The sequence below is a fragment of the Ranitomeya imitator genome, chromosome 4 (assembly GCF_032444005.1).
Source record: "Ranitomeya imitator isolate aRanImi1 chromosome 4, aRanImi1.pri, whole genome shotgun sequence".
Taxonomy (NCBI): Eukaryota; Metazoa; Chordata; class Amphibia; order Anura; family Dendrobatidae; genus Ranitomeya; species Ranitomeya imitator.
In genome coordinates this window covers 679102184-679116867 of record NC_091285.1, presented here as the reverse complement: position 1 = coordinate 679116867, position 14684 = coordinate 679102184, and positions in this window count along the sequence as shown.

Genomic DNA, 14684 nt, shown 5'->3' with positions numbered 1-14684 from the left:
ACACTAGCCGCAGGGCAAGCCAGCACCTCCAATGCATACTGGCTTAGCTCTGGCCATGTATCCAGCTTAGAGACCCAAAACTTGAACGGGGAAGAGCCGTCTGGGAGTACAGTAAGAGGGCAAGCCATGTAGTCTGTCACCATCTGACGGAACCGTTGCCTCCTACTGACTGGAGCCGCCGGTGATGGTGTAGACATTTGGGGCGGGCACACAAAAGTGTGCCAGAGTTGTGCCATACTGGGCTTGCCTTGGGCAGAGGCACTGCTTCTGCTCCCTCTTTGGGCAGAGCCTCCCCCACTGCCTCGACGCACTGAGCTGCTTTGTAAAGCACTAGCAGCACTCCTCTCAGTTGGACAGGAGAAGATGATGGAATTCACCAGTGTGTCGTGGTACTCCCGCAATTTACGCTCCCGGGTCAACGCAGGGATGAGGTTTTGGACGTTGTCCCGGTAGCGAGGATCGAGGAGGGTGAACACCCAATAATCAGGCATGTTGAGAATGTGGTCGATGCGGCGGTCGTTTCTCAGGCACTGCAGCATGAAATCCACCATGTGCTGCAGAGTGCCAACTGGCCCAGAAACGCTGTCCCCTGCTTGAGACATGATCTCTGCCCGCTCGTCATCACCCCACCCTCGCTGTACACACTGACCACTGGACAATTGTGTCGCTCCCTCCTCTGGACGGAGCTCTTCCTCCTCCATTGACTCCTCCTCATCCTCCTCACAAATTGGCCCCTGCGTACCCCTTTGTGAGGAACCACGTGGCGCTGACTCTCCAGAAGCTGATGGAAAAGGTGACTCCTCATCCTCCACCTCTTCCACCACATCATCCCTTAACCCTTGCAAAGTTTGCTGAAGCAGGCAGATAAGGGGGACAGTCATGCTGACTAGTGCATCATCTGCACTTGCCATCCGCGTGGAATAATCAAAAGGACGCAAAACCTGGCAGACGTCCTTCATAGTGGCCCACTCTGTGGTTGTGAAGTCTGATCGGCGCTGACTGCGACTTCTTTGCGCCTGATGCAGCTGGTACTCCATAACTGCTTGCTGCTGCTCACACAACCGCTCCAACATATGTAACGTGGAATTCCACCGGGTAGGTAGGTCACATATGATGCGGTGTTCCGGAAGGCGGAATCGGCGCTGCAGAGCAGCAATGCGGGATCTGGCCAAGCTGGAACGCCGCAAGTGAGCACACTCTAGGCGGACCTTGTGCAGCAGGGCATCAAGATCCGGATAGTCCCTCAGAAAACTCTGCACAACCAAATTGAGCACATGTGCCAGACATGGGATGTGAGTGAGGTTGCCAAGGGCCAAAGCTGCCACCAGATTTCGGCCATTGTCACACACTACCATGCCTGGCTGGAGATTCGCTGGCAGTAACCACACATCGCTCTCCTGCTTTATGGCATTCCAGAGCTCCTGCGCTGTGTGGCTTCGATGCCCCAATGAAACTAGTTTCAAGACGGCCTGCTGACGTTTGGCCACGGCTGTGCTCATGTCGGTCATAGGTAAACGTTCACGGGTCCATGTGGGGGTGGACTGTGACGGATCCTGCAGAGAGGAATCAGAGGAACTGGTGTAAGAGGAGGAGTCGATGCGTACAGACTGGATTCCTGCAATCCTTGGAGTGGGCAGGACACGTCCTGCGCCACTCGCACGATCTGTACCTGGCTCAACAACATTAACCCAATGGGCAGTGAGGGAAACATATCGCCCCTGTCCATGCTGACTGGTCCACGCATCGGTGGTGAGGTGGACCTTGCTACTGACGGCGTTCAGTAGCGCATGTTTTATGTTTGCCTCAACATGCCTGTGCAGGGCAGGGACAGCCTGCCTGCTGAAGTAAAAGCGGCTGGGCACCTTGTACTGTGGGACTGCCAATGCCATCAAGTCACGGAAGCTGTCAGTCTCCACCAGCCTGAACGAGAGCATTTCCAGGGACAACAGTTTGGCAATGCCTGCATTCAGAGCCTGTGCTCGGGGGTGGTTGGCCGAGAATGCCCGCCTTTTCTCCCATGCCTGTACTACCGATGGCTGTAGAGTAGACTGGGAGTGTCAGGATGACTGGGAAGGTGGTGCTGTGGGTGGAATTACACAAGGTCTCTGGGAGGAAGGCAAACCAGCTGTGCGTGAGCTGGAGGAAGAGGCAACACGAGCTGAAGAGGTGGTAGCTGCCGCTGTTGGTTGGCCTACATCTTCAGTGTGTTTCTGTAACTCCACCGCGTGCCTGGTCCGCACATGTTTCCACATATTTGTGGTATTGAGGTTGCTGACATTTTTCCCTCTTTTTACTTTATGATGACACAGCTTGCATTTGACAAAACAAATGTCATCTGCAACTGTGTCAAAAAAGGACCAGGCACTGCAAGTCTTGGGAGCGCCCTTTTTGGCTTTGGAAAGAGACAGGCTCCTAACGGGTGCCAAAGTGGAGGCTACAGGCTCCGCAGTCTTCCCCCTCCCTCTCCCTCTTTGGCCCGTAAGAGGAAGCTCTTCCTCTGAGCTGCTCCCACCACCTTCCTGTTCCTCACGCCACGATGGGTCAAGGACCTCATCATCTCCACTACCCTCTGCCACCAACTGCTCCTCCTGGGTAGTCTCAGCAGCACAGTACGCACGAGAAAGCGGCACCTGAGTTTCATCATCAGATGCGTACTGCGCTGTGGTCACCGGAGGCACTGGCCCACCTGCCTCTTCAGAGTCAGAGAGAAAAAGGTGTTGGGCATCACTGCACACTGCCTCTTCTTCCATTTCTCCAATGCTGCTTGGCTGGCCCCCTGTTTCCAAGCCAAGAGATTCAGAGAACAGAAGTAGAGACGGCTCCTGTCCTGGGCTCTCTGACTGCCTGGCCAATTTGGCAGGTGGTGAAGAGACAGATGGCTGCTCTCCAGTGCTCTGTGCCTGAGAGGATGTGGCACTAACTGAAGTCGATGCCGAGGCGTTAGCTGCCATCCACCCGACAACGGCTTCAATTTGGTCTTCACGCAGCAGCGGTGCACGGCGCTCTCCGACAAAGCTGCGCATGAAGGACTGTTCCCTGCTGAAACTGAGTGACGACGAGTCACCGGCGCCCGCAGCAGGCACAGAATCACCACGTCCTCTCCCTGCTCCTCTCCCTGCTCCGCGCCCACGCCCACGTGCCTTACTCCCTGCCCTCTTCATCTTGGTTGACAGATAAAGATAAGCAGAAAAGTACTAAGGCCTTAGTGTGCTTATTCCTGTAATGCTCCTCCTAACAGGTGTAAGAAACACTAATGTTGTAAATTGTGGACTAAACTTTATTATTTTTCAAATGTGGCCTACACAAGTGTTAAGTTGTGTTTGGTGAACTTAACTTTTTTTTTGGTGCAGATCGGGCTACAGAGCTAGTTTAAATCACACGGAGACCGTGCAGACAGCCGTAAACGGCGCTGCAAGGCCAAAAAACCCTCCTCTAGGTTATCCTATATAGTGTTTTTCCACTATTTAGCTGGATACAAGTAGAAAGACACTAATAGGAATTTTTTTTTTCAAATTTTAAACTGGCTGCACTATTTGAAAAAAAGGAAATTGTTTTTCAAGGTATGAGGCAGTAACGCACCCTGAGCTGAATCCAACCGGCTATGGCTGCACACAGACTACAGGGCGAGCTGCGCTCACACAGAGACCGTGCAGACAGCCGTAAACGGCGCTGCAAGGCCCCAAAAAAACCCTCTAGGTTATCCTATGTAGTGTTTTTCCACAATTGAGCTGGAGACTGGTGGAAAGACACTAATAGGAATTTTTTTTTTTTCAAATTTTAAACAGGCTGCACTATTTCAAAAAAAGGAAAATTTTTCTCAAGGTATGAGCCAGTAACGAACCCTGAGCTGAATCCAACCGGCTATGGCTGCACACAGACTACAGGGCGAGCTGGGCTCACACGGAGACTGTGCAGACAGCCGTAAACGGCGCTGCAAGGCCAAAAAACCCTCCTCTAGGTTATCCTATATAGTGTTTTTCCACTATTTAGCTGGATACGAGTGGAAAGACACTAATAGGAATTTTTTTTTTCAAATTTTAAACAGGCTGCACTATTTGAAAAAAAGGAAAATTTTTCTCAAGGTATGAGCCAGTAACGAACCCTGAGCTGAATCCAACCGGCTATGGCTGCACACAGACTACAGGGCGAGCTGGGCTCACACGGAGACCGTGCAGACAGCCGTAAACGGCGCTGCAAGGCCCAAAAACCCCCCTCTAGGTTATCCTATGTAGTGTTTTTCCACAATAGAGCTGGAGACTGGTGGAAAAACACTAATAGGAAATTTGAGAAAAAATGTGCAGCAGGCTGCACTAAGAGCAAAAAAGAACAACTGTGTGAGGCAGTGTGAACCCCCCCTGAGCTGAATACAACCGGGTATATGGCTGCACACAGACTACAGAGTGAGCTGCACACACACACACACACAGAGACCTTGCAGAACGCTGTTAAAACAGCGCTGCAAGGCAAGAGCAAGGTGAACAGTGAAGAACACACAGCGTTTTGCTAAATTAGCCTTTGGAAAGGAAAATAAAGCAATTAGCAAGCTCAACTGGCCCTCAGTTAGAACACAGCGTCCTGTCCCTAACTGAAATCACAGCAGAGTGAGCGCAAAATGGCGGCAGCGCTTTTTTATAGTGCAGAGTGACATCATTTCAGCAGCCAATCCAAGCCTTGCCAGTACTTACATGCCCACCATGCTAAACAGGATGTGCCCACACTTTCATTCATTCCTCATTGGCTGCTGCGTTCAATTTGAATTCTGGGAACTTCCGATTCCGGTATCCGATACGCGGGAAGTATCGGAATTCAGTATCGGAATTCCGATACCGCAAATATCGGCCGATACCCGATACTTGCGGTATCGGAATGCTCAACACTACTCAACACTAATTGTGAGCTTAGTTTCAGAAGGTTACATGGCATTCCAGACACACTGTGGGTCATTCCGACTCCCCCTCTTCTCTCTCTGCCTGCTGCTTGTGTGTGTGAATCCTAATCCCCTCCCTGAAGAATTTTTATGGTTTTATGCTGCAGGCAGAGCAGTCTCCCTAAAACTACTCATTCCCCCTCCCACATGGTACTAGTTGAAACTGGTGTAGCCACCATGAGATTCTTTGTTCTATTAAAGTGACATATTCTGGCACCGATCCGGGCTAGAGATATAAGAATTGTATATTCCGGATGTCCATCGATAGACTCTATGAAACCGCTAGCAGCTAAACGCAATGAGGGCAAAGTACGGATTTCTCAGTAAACGGTTCAGGTAATAGCTCCGTGTTTACACTTAAAAGAATCGCCCCGACGTGGTGCATCTCGTGATCCGGGTGTATTCCGGATACGAGATTCCTACAGCGTGTTAGGCATTAAAAAAGAATTCTTAATTCTGAGAAAAGAGGAGTGCATTTCATAACTCAGCCCACTCAGTGATGTTACGACGAGAGTGCATATCTTAACCCTGGTGAGTTGTGAATTGGTCTTGGCCCAGGAAGCGAGCTAACAGCAGCAATGCAAGTTGTTCTGATGCACCTTGACGTGTCTCCTGAGCACACGGCCACCATGATGATGCAATGATATAACGACCTGTAAATGTTCTTTCAATTTTTGTAATTGTATTGTACACGTGATTTTGGCTTCTTTATAATATCATTTTACACTTTGTAAACACTGTCTACCTTTTTTTTTGGAGTAAAATATAAAATTACTAGCTTGTCTCTCCGTGCTCTAAAAGAACTGTTGTGTCCTCTGAGGTGAATTACGCTACTGATTTGCATTGGCTCTGGACCCCTCAATACTTTGAAAATCGGAGCTGCAGCATGCTCAATAGCCACTACATAGCAGGCCTCCTGTCTGGCGACTAATTACCCTAGGTGCAGTACCCTGACAGACCTGAGGGTAAGAGGGGCATCAGAGAGCTTCAAGTTCCAAACCAGAACTGGGAAATGGGATATAGATAAATCCCCTTTAGAAAGAACCGGGGACAACCAAACAACACCGGTTCATGACAAATTGGTGTGAGTGGTGGGGATGATAAAGGTATCTTCCCCGTGAACCATGACATAGTGGTGGGATCCCTGATATATCCGGTGGGCTACGTGACTTATTGGTGGCAGCACGGTGGGATCCGTGACATCTATAATAGTATAATACATCCCATAGTCATATATAGTAGTATAATGAAGCCGTATAGCAGTATAATGCAGTCATATATCGTGGTATAATGCAGACCCATAGGGGTATAATGTACCCCCATAGGAGTATAATGCAGCCACATAGCAGTATAATTCAGCCTCATAGCGATATAATGCAGCCCCATAGTAGTATAATGTACCCCATAATATAATGCACCCCCGTAGAGGTATAATGCACCCCCATAGCATAATGCACCCCCATAGCAGTATAATGCACCCCCATAGGGGTATAATGCAGCCCCATATAATGCTCCTCCTTAGGGGTATATTGCACCCCCATAGAGGTATAAAGCAGCCCCATAGTGCATAATATCATATGCCCCATACCACAGCTTTACAAAAAAGCAAAAACGTTTTTCCTTACCTGGCTGAGATCCAGAGATGTACTCGGCTCGATCCATCTGAAGTGCACAGCATCATTCCAGCATATGACAGTGATATCATACACCAGTGACGTGCCCGCTGACGTCAACTGCTGGCTTGTGATTGGCTGGCGGCTGTTAATTAATCTCGGCAACAAATGGAGGATGCACAGGCACAGGCAGTTAATGAGCTGGCAGAATCCTGCCGCTGGGACTCGGTGAGGAGAACAGAGGGGACCCCCTGCAGGCCCCCTCTGCTCATCGGGCCACATACGCCAGTAAGGGAAGTAATGCCCTGATGGTGGCCCTGGTCCTCAAAGGTAACTTGACACTGTCTGTGATCATCCTGGAGCTGATCGTTGCCTGAGGCTTTGCCATTCTGGCTTATCTTCCATCCATTTGAATGGTCGTGTTCAATCACCTTTTTAATCGAAGTACGTCGTTCTTCTGAACAATGTCTCGAACGCCCCATATTTCTCAGGCTTTCAATGAGAAATGCATGTACAACATGTCCTGGCTTCACCCTTAAAATTTGACCTCACTAATTGATCTCCACACTGCTATTATTGTGATCACTTCCCCCTTTCAATGAATTATTCTAATGCTCAGACTCAGAAACCTGCAGATCATGAATGCGGAGTTTGGTGATTTTCTTAGAATCTCCTGCACTAACTGGTAAATTGTGTGACGTGTGGGAATATAATTTAGACCAAAAACAGGGATTGATCTGGTTAGTCATATTGGGCGGCTGGTATTTTGAACACTACTGTAGGTGGTTTTAATAAATGAGGCAAACTCATTTTCCAGTGAATCAAGTGCAGGCAACTGAGAAGATCTGCTCCGGCTCCATAAGTGATGTCTGCTCAATTCGGAAGGCACAGGACCGCTGCAGCCTGTGATTGGCTGCAGCAATCGGGTGACCGGAATGTCATATGTTTCTTTGATGATATGCTCTACTGCAGTAGCCCTAAAGTCACAGGATTTTAGAACAGAGAAGACATCACCTCTGAACTTCCTGAGTAGCCTTCGCTGGATCCACGTGAACGTTGGAAGGTGATTCCAATTATTATTTTATGCCCCTAAAAAACTATTTCACTGTCTGACACCCCCCCTCAAGGACACCATGCCAACGTAACAGCATCTTGCCCAACCCTTTAAGGGAGTGCTACAATGAGGAATGTCAGACGACTGGATCACCTCCATGCGACATAACTTATTCTTGGACTGTGATCCACAAATGATGTAACCGGTGGCCTTCATCTTGATATGTCCCAGTATGCGAGTTACACCACGTGACACCATGTTACATGTGTTATTTATATATTTTATTGCAGGCATTGCACAATGTATCTACATCATGGTGCTGTTACGACTGTAGTTCATGTGAAGGTCTAGGATCTGGGGTTCTGCTCATTGAGAAGACCAGCAGCCCTGAGATCTAAAAGGTTCTTTCAGACCACCTGCTGGAGTGGAGGTCCAGGGACAAAAAGTAGACCTGGATATCACAAGTGCTTGCGGACCACTTAATGGAGCCTGAAGAAGTGCCATAAGAAGCTCCGCAGCCGTGACCTGCAGACACTGTGACAGTATGTGGTTTAGGTTATTTCCAGGTTGCAGAGTCCTACTGCACATGCTCACAGGCACCTGACTTGTTAACTTTTTAGGACAGAAACAAGATATCATCCATTTTAATCTACTATAGTGATTACCTCGCTAACAAAACACAAGCGATTTGCTAACTAAAGGAATTGATGTAATGTGATATTTTTATTTATTTTTCTTTTCTGGAAAAACCCTTTAAGTAATTGGAGCACTCGCTAGGACCGTGGGATACTGGGTATCGGGCCGGTTCTTAAAGGATGTGTCACAGCGGCAGTGACCCGGTCCGTGGCCCTGGGCGTCCGATAAAAGGGGATGAATGGAAGTGGAAATTAAGTCTAATTTAGGACTGTTCGTGACGCCACCTGTGGTACTCGGCCAGGGATGGCTGATGCTGCTTAAAAGGATCCGCTGGGGCCGAAGGTAATGCAGCTTAAATGGTTTTGCTCCCCACAGGTGGAGCGGAGGCCCCAGGGCTTCCAGGACAGTCTTAGAGGGGTTATAGATGTTGAGGTGCAGGAAAGAATTGGAAGACACAAGGTTGCAGTCTCTTTACCTTTTACTGGTGTAATTGCAGTCCAGGGCACAGATTACAGGTGATCTTGAAATCCGGGCAGCCTGGAAGTGGTTCGGAATCCCCCTAGCCAGGTGGGGTTGGAAGCCTTCCTTACTGCGCTGTGTTCTCAGTCCCTTGCTGCCTGTAGCTTCACACAAGGCCCTCTCTCAATCTGTCCTTTTAGGTGGACACTACCCACATGGCAGGTAGCTTGAGCCTTTTTACAGGTATCCCTCTCTCGTAGTGACTCCGGGATCTAATTTGTTGCTGTGTATTTGGGTATCAGTGGTGACCAGGAGACCTGCAATCTCCTGCCTTCCGGTTTCTGCTGTGGGGCATACAGTTCTGACACAACGTCGGACCCCGGTGTCTGGTAACTTGCGCTCAATCTTGCGAGGAAGCTCAATCGCAACTCCACTCCCAGTTCTCCTCTCCTCACATGGTTGCTCTTCATCAGACTAGCTCTGACTGACTAACTCCTCCTCCAGACCAGAACTTATAGGGAAGCTACTCTGAAACAGGGTCTAGAGCTCCCCCTTCTGGCCTGGAGTCAGGAAAGTGTTGTATGCTAGTGCTACCTGCTAAGGGGACTCCTTCTCGCTTCCAGGCATGGCATCCCTATCCTCGGGAGGGAGGCAATACCAGTGTGGCATCCGGATTCCTGGGGTGTCACATAATTGCCAAGGGACACTGACAGAAATAGGCTACTAAGCTCTGCAGCTGTCTGGTGTGAACTGGGTATGAACTGAAATAAGAGTCTATTGCTTTTTCTGCAAGTAATTACCAAGCTCTGTTCATTAACTCAGAAGTGTAATTGTAGGGAGGAGAGCCAGACTAACGGTCCCTCTTGCGTGTCTGGACTGGAACTGTCAGGGCTGTCACCATTATTCCGGGGAAAGAGATTTCTGACTGGAGCAGTTCAGGACACCTGACTGAGGGGGGCAGGTCCAACTTAAATAGCGGTGTGCGTGGGAAGACAGGGCTTTTGGCGGGAAACCAGCATAAGAACACAGAGACGGTTGACTCCCTCTCGACTTACCCCACTCCAGCTATCCGTGCCTTCTTACTCAGTTAGCAGTGCCATCCCAACTGACGACACAGGCCAAGAGAGATCCCCGCACCGCACAGTGACCAGTACGGACTTCAGAGCATGGTTCCACTCACTGCCGCAGAGGCACTGCTGAGTCCTATCCCTTCGGTGCCTACTGACTGCCGGCCTGCTCCTGTGGTCGTAACTGCTGGACTGCATACTACTTCTGTGGCCTTGGCTGCTGAATTCTTTGCTACATCCGCTGTGCCGCGGACCTACACCTCCACAAAATCTCGTGCCCATACTAAGAGACCACGTGCCGAGCGACCCAGAGGATTCACCACCGGAAGGAGGCAGTGCATCGCCTTTCTGCGGGACCGGAATGGAGACTTCTCATTCCATCTGCAGCGCCACTGAGGGTTCTTCCAGCCACCCAAGGCCCAGAGACTGCTAAATTGAATTATTGTTACCTTTATATTAATACCACTCTGCTTGATCTATTGTTGTGTTACATAAAATCCCTGTTAATCCTTGCTCTGTCCCCTGTGTGTCCCTACATAATCACCAAGCTCTGTGCCTCTACTATGATATGTAACCACTAAGCTCTGTAACTCTACTATGATATGTAACCGCTAAGCTCTGTGTCTCTACTATGATGTGTAAGCGCTAAGCTGTTTCTCTACTATGATATGTAAATGCTAAGCTCTGTGTCTCTACTATGACATGTAACCCCTAAGCTCTGTGTCTTTACTATGATATATAACCGCTAAGCTCTGTGTCTCTACTATGACATGTAACCGCTAAGCTCTGTGTCTCTAATATATGTAAATGCTAAGCTTTGTGTCTCTACTATGACATGTAACTGCTAAGCTCTGAGTCTCTACTGATATGTAACCGCTAAGCTCTGTATCTCTACTATGATATGTAACTTCTAAACTCTGTGTCTCTACTATGACATGTAACCGCTAAGCTCTGTGTCTCTACTATAACGTGTAACCGCTAAGCTCTGTGTCTCTACTATGACATGTAACTGCTAAGCTCTGAGTCTCTACTGATATGTAATCACTAAGCTCTGTGTCTCTACTATGATATGTAACCGCTAAGCTCTTTGTCTCTACTATGACGTTTAACCGCTAAGGTCTGTGTCTCTACTATAACGTGTAACCGCTAAGCTCTGTGTCTCTACTATGACATGTAACCGCTAAGCTCTGTGTTTCTACTATGACGTGTAACCGCTAAGCTCTTTGTCTCTACTATGACGTGTGTTATGATCAGGTGACCTTGGAGCAGCATGAAAAACTTTCCCTGGAGTAGGTGGTAACTATACAGACCGCAAATCCTGATCTTAACACCGCAACTAGAAGTAGCCGTGGGGTGTGCCTAACAAAACCTAGACACTTCGACACAGCCGGAGGACTAAATACCCCTATAGATGGAAATAGGAATACTATCTTGCCTCAGAGCAGAACCCCAAAGAATAGGCAGCCCCCCACAAATAATGACTGTGAGTAGTAGAGGAAAAGACACACACAGGCAGGAAACAGGATTTAGCAAATGAGGCCACACTAGCTAAATAGGAAAGAATAGGACAGCATACTAAGCGGTCAGTATTAAAAATCCTTCCAAAAAATCCACAGCAGAAAATACAAAAACTCCACCATCTAACTAAAGATGCGGAGTGTATATCTGCAACTCCAGAGAATCCAACAAGACTGAGAAAACACTGACACAGTCTAAGCTGGACAAGAGAAAAACAAATGAATAGCACAGAATACAAGCACACTGCATGTGTGCCACGGAAAAAGAAACAGACACTTATCTTTTGCTGAATTGGCAGCGAAGCAGGAGAAGCCAGAAAGTAATCCAACACTTCACAAGAAACATTGACAACTGGCAAGGACTAATGAGTCCTGCAAAACTAAATACCCAAGTCAGATTTGCAATCAGCAGATACACCTGTCCAGAACTGCAGGCCAGGGACAACTGCATTACCACCTACAGCCACCGGAGGGAGCCCAAAAGCTGAATTCACAACAGACGTGTAACCACTAAGCTCTGTGTCTCTACTATGATGTGTAACCACTAAGCTCTGTGCCTCTACTGTGATGTGTAACCACCAAGTTCTGTGTCTCTACTATGATGTGTAACCGCTAAGCTCTGTGTCTCTACTCTGATCTGTAAACACTAAGCTCTGTGTCTCTACTGTGATGTGTAACCACTAAGCTCTGTGCCTCTACTGTTATGTGTAACCACTAAGCTCTGTGTCTCTACTATGATGTGTAACCGCTAAGCTCTGTGTCTCTACTCTGATGTGTAAACACTAAGCTCTGTGTCTCTACTCTGATGTGTAACCACTAAGCTCTGTGTCTCTACTCTGATGTGTAACCACTAAGCTCTGTGCCTCTACTGTGATGTGTAACCACTAAGCTCTGTGTCTCTACTATGATGTGTAACCGTTAAGCTCTGTGTCTCTACTCTGATGTGTAAACACTAAGCTCTGTGTCTCTACTGTGATGTATAACCACTAAGCTCTGTGCCTCTACTGTTATGTGTAACCACTAAGCTCTGCATCTCTACTATATGTAAACGCTAAGCTCTGTGTCTCTACTATGATGTGTAACCACCAAGCTCTGTGTCCCTATGATGTGTAACCGCTAACCTCTGCACCTCTACTCTGATGTGTAACTGCTAAGCTCTTTGTTTCTACTATGATGTGTAACCACTAAGCTCTTTGTTTCTACTATGATGTGTAACCACTAATCTCTATGCCTCTACTTTCATGTGTAACCACTAAGCTGTGTGTCTCTACTCTGATGTGTAAACGCTAAGCTCTGTGTCTCTACTGTGATGTGTAACCACTAAGCTCTGTGGCTCTACTGTGATGTGTAACCACTAAGCTCTGTGTCTCTACTATGATGTGTAACCGCTAAGCTCTGTGTCTCTACTCTGATGTGTAAACACTAAGCTCTGTGTCTCTACTCTGATGTGTAACCACTAAGCTCTGTGTCTCTACTATGATGTGTAACCGCTAAGCTCTGTGTCTCTATTCTGATGTGTAAACACTAAGCTCTGTGTCTCTACTGTGATGTATAAGCACTAAGCTCTGTCCCTCTACTGTGATGTGTAACCACTAAGCTCTGTGTCTCTACTATATGTAACCGCTAAGCTCTGTGTCTCTACTATGATGTGTAACCACCAAGCTCTGTGTCTCTACTATGATGTGTAACCGCTAAGCTCTGCACCTCTACTCTGATGTGTAACTGCTAAGCTCTTTGTTTCTACTATGATGTGTAATGTTGTGAATTCTGTTGTCGGGCTCCCTCCTGTGGTCATGAATGGTACTTCGGCTGGTTCTGTCCATGGACTTCCTCTGGTGGGTGTTTCTGAGTTTCCTTCCTCAGGTGACGAGGTTAATTCGTTAGCTGGCTGCTCTATTTAACTCCACTTAGATCTTTGCTCCATGCCACCTGTCAATGTTCCAGTATTGGTCTAGTTCACTCCTGGATCCTTCTTGTGACCTGTCTTCCCACCAGAAGCTAAGTTCCTGTTTGTTTTTCTTTGGTTTGCTGTTTTTCTGTCCAGCTTGCTATTTTTATTGCTGTCTTGCTTGCTGGAAGCTCTGGGACGCAGAGGGAGCGCCTCCGCACCGTGAGTCGGTGCGGAGGGTCTTTTTGCGCCCTCTGCATGGTCTTTTTGTAGGTTTTTGTGCTGACCGCACAGCAACCCTTCCTATCCTCGGTCTGTTCAGTAAGTCGGGCCTCACTTTGCTAAATCTATTTCATCTCTGTGTTTGTATTTTCATCTTTACTCACAGTCATTATATGTGGGGGGCTGCCTATTCCTTTGGGGAATTTCTCTGAGGCAAGGTAGGCTTTATTTTTCTATCTTTAGGGCTAGCTAGTTCCTTAGGCTGTGCCGAGTTGCATAGGGAGTGTTAGGCGCAATCCACGGCTATTTCTAGTGTGTTTGATAGGATTAGGGATTGCGGTCAGCAGAGTTCCCACGTCCCAGAGCTCGTCCTTATTATCAGTAACTATCAGGTCATTCCGTGTGCTCTTAACCTCCAGGTCCATTATTGTTCTGACCACCAGGTCATAACAGTACAGGTGGCCCAAAGTACTAATGCATCTCAATAGAGATGTTCCTGTTCCTATCTCAATAGAGGGATAAGAGAAGTTCTGAGACCATTTTTTTTTCTTTGCACTGTGTTTTGTCTCTCCTTTCCCCTTTACCTCTGGGTGGTCCAGGACACAGGTGTAAACATGGACATTCAAGGTCTGTCCTCTTGGATGGATAATCTCACTACAAGGGTACAAAACATTCAAGATTTTGTGGTTCAGAATCCAATGTTAGAGCCTAGGATTCCAATTCCTGATTTGTTTTTTGGTGATAGATCTAAGTTCTTGAATTTCAAAAATAATTGTAAATTGTTTCTTGCCTTGAAACCTTGCTCCTCAGGTGACCCTGTTCAACAAGTAAAGATCATTATTTCTTTGTTACGTGGTGACCCTCAAGACTGGGCATTTTCCCTTGCGCCAGGAGATCCGGCATTGCGTGATGTTGATGCGTTTTTCCTGGCGCTTGGATTGCTTTATGACGAACCTAATTCAGTGGATCAGGCAGAGAAAATCTTGCTGGCTCTGTGTCAGGGTCAGGATGAAGCGGAGATATATCGTCAGAAGTTTAGAAAGTGGTCTGTGCTCACTCAGTGGAATGAATGTGCCCTGGCAGCAATCTTCAGAAAGGGTCTCTCTGAAGCCCTTAAGGATGTCATGGTGGGATTTCCCATGCCTGCTGGTCTGAATGAGTCTATGTCTTTGGCCATTCAGATCGATCGACGCTTGCATGAGCGTAAAGCTGTGCACCATTTGGCGGTACTATCTGAGCATGGGCCAGAGCCTATGCAATGTGATAGGACTTTGACCAGAGCTGAACGGCAAGAACACAGA